The sequence below is a fragment of the Danio rerio genome, chromosome 17 (genome assembly GCF_049306965.1).
Source record: "Danio rerio strain Tuebingen ecotype United States chromosome 17, GRCz12tu, whole genome shotgun sequence".
Taxonomy (NCBI): Eukaryota; Metazoa; Chordata; class Actinopteri; order Cypriniformes; family Danionidae; genus Danio; species Danio rerio.
The window spans coordinates 45,677,921-45,685,076 of record NC_133192.1 but is presented as its reverse complement, the minus strand read 5'-3'; the positions used below and the strand labels follow the sequence as shown (position 1 = coordinate 45,685,076).

At 34.7% G+C, this 7,156-nt stretch overlaps 1 long non-coding RNA gene across 1 annotated transcript; it reads right to left on the bottom strand.

Moving 5' to 3' along the window:
- Positions 1–292: 292 nt before the first annotated feature.
- LOC141378381 (uncharacterized) lies at positions 293–2,286 on the bottom strand. The gene is made up of 5 exons (XR_012392874.1): positions 2,252–2,286; positions 1,923–1,955; positions 1,727–1,809; positions 1,325–1,421; positions 293–1,206 (listed from the first exon to the last, which is right to left on the bottom strand). It is a non-coding gene; the product is annotated as an uncharacterized lncRNA (long non-coding RNA).
- Between the last annotated feature and the right edge of the window lie 4,870 nt (positions 2,287–7,156).

The window sequence follows — 7,156 nt, the reverse complement described above, 5'->3', positions numbered from 1 at the left end:
CAGGACGTTAATATCCCCAACCATTCCCATTTTATTAAGATGTATCTATATAAATGGCCCATCCTGTACACTGTAAAAAATAATACCCCATATCTACTCAATAAATTTAAGGCAACAGATTACAAGCAATATTATTAATTAAATTCCGCATATATGGATTGAGTAACAGTTAATCAAATTAGCTTATTTAAAATTAGTCATTTAAATTGAGTAAGCAAAAATTACTTAAAGAAATTAGCAAATTTTAAACAAAAATATTAATTAAATTGAACAGAAAAACTGACACAATGTTAATGAAAACTACTCAATGTTTTTATTTAGATTTAACATAAAAAGTGTGGAGCCTAATCATCAGCTCTAGAAAAATAATGCTTTATATCTACACAATAAAATTGAGGCAACAGATTACAAGCAATAATATTAATTAAACTTAACAAGTATGGATTGAGTAAAGTTTTATTAAATTTAGCTCAAATTAGTGGAGCCTGTTCAGCAGTGTGGAGCCACAATACAGAGTAACAACAATCTCACAATAGACAATACATCATAAAATACACAATAAAACATGTACATATAAACAAACTGATCATCTTAACAAGGACTTTGATCATCTTTTTTTAAACAGCAGTTTCAAACAACTGGACATTAAACAATATTATTTAAAACAATAGACTTAGAGTGAAATTTATGTGATTTAATGCATGAAAGGTATTATTTGCCAGAATAATGCAGATTCATTGAAGCAAAGAGGACACCACAGTTTGGGAATACTACCCTATAATATCTTTCAGTGTTAACCAGACAGTCACTTGTAAAAACAACATTCTTTGTCACAGTTAAAATGCATAGGTCAAACCCAGGTGGAAACAAGCTCTGGGAATGTAGTCAAGAGCCGTGTTTTCACTCTCGCGACTTAAGTTAGCGTGCCAATGCGAGACAGGGCCAGTCAAGTTTCCACAGTCACTTCCGGGGCCTGATCGGATACCCTGGGCCAAAACAGTCCAGCTGGGGCTTTGGGCGGAGTGAAAGCAGAGTTTGCCTGAGTCTGGAAAAGATGAGGTCTATAAGAACTTTAACACCTTCAATGATGATGATGATGATGATGATGCCAGTATCTTTAGGCGGTCCCCTGTAAAAGGCCCCTGCTCAGGTCAACATTACTGCCCTCACAAGCCGTTCAGTTCCTGTCGGTTCTTTATTGTCCAACTCCATTGAGCAACAGTAAGAAAAAAAATGAATAAAAGAGAAAATATGTTAATAATCTGTTATCATGTTATGACATACAGTCAGAAACTGTAAACATGATAAGCATCATAAACTCTACCTTTAGTCTCAGATCTCTGTCTTACTCCAAGAGCTCCTCAGCAGCTGTAAAGATCCACGGTGCACAGTGGCTTCTCTCTCAAATTCAGCACTCTCACCTTAAAAAACAGAATGACAGACAAAATGTTTATATGAGTTTTATTGATACATTGTAAAATAATTGATCCTTAATTAACAGTAAATTACTGACTAATAATTGTATTACTTTCACAGTAAGCCACTGTGATTTGTTTTACACTTACTTACAGTGAAACTACAGCCATATGTGACTTCAAGGTAGATATAAGGCCCATTTCTGTGATTTCACTGTGTTCTCTTGTAGAATTAACTATACTTTACTGTGAAGTTACAATTAATGGTGGTTACTGTGATTTAACAGTATGTTGTAGCTGAAATACTTAACTGTAACATGTATGTCCTGCTTGCAACCTAGACAGTCATCCATTCAGTCAGTTACACTTGCTGGTTGATGTGTCTCCTCTGCCTCTGACACAATACAAAAAGTTGTAATTAGTAAATAGTGTTAGACAGTACCATTTTTGTTTTGGTTTGATAATGAGGTTCATAATGAAGTGAAGACCAGTGCTTAACTTGCTTACTTTATTCTGTGGTCACTTTAACTCAATGCTGTGCTGAAACAGAACACAGTTAACAGTAAGTTAACAGAAAATTACCTTTTTAAAAACTCAAACACTCTCTAATACCACGAAATTAGCATTAACACTACAAACACGCGTTTTAATATTTTCACTCAACATAGCGCACGTGCTGCTGATGATGTGACAATAAAGTGATTTGGTAACTTCGTTCATAAATAGGCGCGCTAAACAGCATGACAAAAGAAGCTAAAGTTACTTGGTTAATTACATGCTATACAGAAATATATAACAATTATTTAATTAACAAAGTTGGACATTTCAACACTTACCGATAAATCCGTTTGGATGAGACCACGACATCTCCGCGTTGTCTGGTGAAGCGAGTTGGCGTTTTTTGAGTCGAGTGATTCTAGGAATCGGCTCACTTAAGTGATTTGTAAGAGTCGGATCCCACCCGAAACCGATTGCATTCTTGTGTAATTACCAACACGATTGATTAGCATTTCGCTATAACTCAGTCACACGAATTTACACTATACACTAATTACATGTTGATGGCTATAAGCTTTTGAACACTTGCGATAAAAAGAATCCCGATCTTCCAGCAAACAGTTTAATCCAAAGACGGTTTAATCCGAATCAATCTCACACTGAACAGAACCAATACAAGAATCAAATATTGCTCTAAATGTACCATGAAATAAAGTTTTATCGGTTGTTCATGCGAGAATGTAGTTGTTTAAAACTCAAATCCGCTGTTTATTTCTAAAGATTGTACGTAGATTGTACGTTGCTGACATGTCCACCTCCAGGTCATGACGGGCGCTCATCACTCTTGTCCCCGGCGAGGGCAGCTGGTCCTCGGCGACTTGTGTGCCCCTGGCTAATCTGAAAAAGCTAATTTTAATCACGTTGGATTTAATTATTATTTTCTCTTTCTGAAATTATTCAAAAATAACAGCTAAATTCTTATAATAAAATCACGTTGGATTTAATTAATATTTTCTCTTCTGAAATTATTCAAAAATAACAGCTAAATTCTTATAATAAAATCACGTTGGATTTAATTAATATTTTCTCTTCTGAAATGATTCAAAAATAACAGCAAAATTCTTATAATAAAATCACGTTGGATTTGATAAATATTTTCTCTTCTGAAGCTATTCAAAAATAACAGCTAAATTCTTATAATAAAATCACGTTGGATTTAATTAATATTTTCTCTTTTTGAAATTATTCAAAAATAACAGCTAAATTCTTATAATAAAATTGATTAGATTTTATTACAGACATTTTTTAATTAATTTCAAAGCAAAAAAATGCCCTAAAATCAGGAAATTAATTTCATTAAACAAAGTGTACATATTAATATTATTGAAATCTACAAGGCCACAAAATGACTTTTTACAGTGTACTTAGACAATCACCGAAGATAAGAATAAATAAATATGTAAAGTAATAACTGTTACTCCCCTCGAGATGAAACAAAGGGTCAAGTCATTCTTGATTTTAACTGACACTTATTCGGACACGAGTCTGTAGTATGTCTTGTACAATCTAGCCTTGCACTCCTTTTTGTCCCAATATTGCCGTCAGAACTATGAAAAGAAATACATAAACTTCAATTAACCCTTTAAAGGAGATGTTGCACGTAATGAACAACATACATACAACCAAAGATAAAGTGCACATTCAACATGTAAAGAAATACACTTAATTGGCTAATTATACATTAACATACGGACACATAATCAAACATGTTCACATACGTTTACACCATAGGACACATTCAATTCAATTCAATTCAATTCAGCTTTATTTGTATAGCGCTTTTACAATGTAGATTGTGTCAAAGCAGCTTCACATAAATGGTCATAGTAACGGGAACAGTGTGGTTCAGGTTTTAGTGTTTAAGTTCAGTTCAGTTCAGTTTAGCTCAGTTCAGTGTGATTTAATCATTACTGAGAGTTCATACACTGAAGAGCAAATTCATCGATGCGTAGCTCTACCAATCCTGAACCATGCGAGGCAGTGGCGACAGCGGAGAGGGAAAAAAAACTTCACCTGATGGGAGTGAAGAAAAAAAACCTTGAGAGAACCAGACTCAGTTGGGCACGACCATTTTAATTTCTCCGCTGGCCAAAAGTCTTGTGCAGAGCTTCATTCACCGTGGTTTAGGCTGGAAGATGGCCTCAGCGAAGACTCGTCTGTCCCTGGAGCGTCGCTGGAATCAGACTCATGTTCTCCACTCCCCACGACCATCAGCGCAGCAGCAGCTCAGGATATGGCCTGGTCCCGGATATGGAATCCTTGGGATCATCACGTCGCTGGTCTTGGATCCAATCAGTGACTCCGCATAATCTGAGGACCTCGGGATGAGTATCCCCAGGTAAAAATAGAGAATAAAGAAAATAATTAGCGTAGCTGCTGTTCATAGTGTATATAAACAAGATGCAGAAGCCTGTGTGGAACCCGCTAGGTGATGCATTGAGTGTATGCTTTACTAAACAGATAGGTCTTTAATCTAGTTTTGAACTGGGAGAGTGTGTCTGAGCCTCGGACGTTATCAGGAAGGCTATTCCAGAGTGTAGGAGCCATGAAAGAGAAGGCTCGACCTCCTTTACTTGATTTTGCTATTCTAGGTACTACCAGAAGCCCTGAATTTTGAGATCTTAAAGAGCGAGTTGGTTTGTAGCGAGACAGAAGGTTGGTTAGATAAACAGGAGCTAGATTATTTAGAGCTTTATAGGTGAGAAGTAATATTTTAAATTCAATACGAAACTTAACAGGCAGCCAGTGTAAGTAGGATAAAATTGGGGTTATATGATCATATTTTCTAGACCTGGTCAGAACTCTGGCTGCTGCATTTTGTACTAATTGAAGTTTGTTAATAGAGGATGCTGGGCAGCCAGCAAATAGAGCATTACAGTAATCCAGTCTCGAAGTCATAAAAGCATGGACTAGCTTTTCTGCATCTGAGATGGATAGCATATTTCGTAATTTAGCGATATTTCTCAGATGAAAGAAGGCAGTTTAATTGTAAATTGAGTTGCGAGATCTGCTGTGTGCAAGATTTAGGCCCAATAAGTAATAATTCTGTTTTGTCTGAGTTTCAGAGAAGAAAATTGTTGGTCATCCAGTCTTTGATGTCTTTGATACACTCAGTTAGTTTAGAAAGTTCAGACGTCTCGTCAGGTTTAGTTGAAGTATATAATTACCTTGAAATGAAATTCCCTTATTGGCCTCTCTAACTCAAGAGGAATAAACTTGAAGGGTTGCAGTTTCTCTTAAACAAACTTCATTGCACTTCTTAATCCTTTAAACCGTGTTTTAGCACAGCACCTTGTGGCTGTACCACTTGTAGTGCAACTGAAGAATATCTTGATTGCAACAATGAAATAATTCCCAAGCTAAACATAACAAGAAAAGGTTCCCCCCTCCCCCTTATAGTTTTAGTTAAATAACTTTAAATGAATTAACATGCATTAACAACAAATATACATTACTTATTTATTCTAATGATTAATTTGAACATTTTAACTATTTATTGACTTTTTAACTAAAGTGTATGTGTAGAGTGTAATATATAAAAATTGTTTCTGACAGCAGCTACAATAACTTCATGGTTAAAAATAAAATATTTAAGTAACAGTACACATTTTTTAAAACTACTCAATAAAGTGACATTTATTTATCCATATACAGTAAATTGAGTATTTTTAATTTGTTATTTTATACCACTGGTTTCCTATCTAGCCACACTGAATGCATAGTATCCATCCAGTCCATGGCAGAAGAGCGTCGGCTCCTGGAGCAGCCGAGAGTCTTCTGACAGCTGCTTCCTGCTCACTAACTGCACACAGCTGCCGTTCCATCGCCAGGGGTCAAGAGGAACAAAAATAATGCCATTTTAATAGAGACCAACAACAGACCACCAAGGTGTCCATTGACCGAACCTGGAAATATGAAAAATGTAGAGGAATGTAGAAGAAAATTGACACTGATGGACTTTTCTTTCATTCACAGTGACACACACCATAAGCAACTTCATTACACAGCCATATTCGCTTAAGGGTTTAAACAGATTTGCCCGTAGTTCTGGGAAAACGTCTGGTTATTTGGCTACAGTTTCTTTGTAAATATTAGCTTAGGTTGTTATAGCTTTCTCTGCAAAATAAACGTTGTACATACTGAGCAGATTACCAAACTTATCTGACCTGGATATTGTTTAATAGCATGTGAACAAGTCTTTACCTCGCTTCATTGGCCGATCTAAGGAGACCACCCTTTAAACAAAAATGCATGCCTGCTCGCCATTGCTTTGCTCAGTTTGTGTCTTTTGTTAATGCACCATTAATGATGACAATCAGCTTGTTCTTGAGATGACAGACCCCTGAAAAAATGAACTGCTCAACATTTATCTTTTCTGTGTGTGTTGTTATGACAAAGGCTGGTCAGCAAATTCATTATTTCCCATATATATATATATATATATATATATATATATATATATATATATATATATATATATATATATATATATATATATATATATATAACTATTTATATTTAATTTCAACATTGAGATGAAAAGTAATTTAAAAGACATTTCAACACACTCACTTGTAGCAACTTTTTGCTAGAGAAATACAAGCTACAACTTCTAATTATTTATTTATTATGCACATCGAAGAAAAAAAAATGTTAGCTCTCCAGTGAAATTTTTATTATTTTTTAGATTTTAAGTGCTGTTTAACAAAGAAAATATTTGTAGTATATTTTAAACATAATAGTTTTAATAACTAATGACAGTACATTTTTTGTTATTTTGGAAGATACTAATATTCAATTTAAATTGCAATTAAAATACTTAAATAAGTTAACTGGTCTAAGGAGTTATGCATTTTTTTTAATTATTTTTTTTTTGCATTTTTACTTCAGAAAAAAATGGCATTGTGTAAAAAATGTCCTTGCTCTGGTACATATAAAAAAAAAAGGCAAAAAAATATTTTTGTGTTTGCATTTAAATAACATGATTTAAAGTGCTGTACAAGTCTCTATTCCAGAGGTCTCCACAGTGGAATGAACCGCCAACTTTTCCAGCATATGTTTTACGCAGCGAATGCCCTTTCAGCCGCAACCCAGCACTGGCAAACACTCATTCACACACATAATCATACACCACGGAAAATTAACCTTAGCCAATTAACCTATAACATTTTTAGACATGTGGG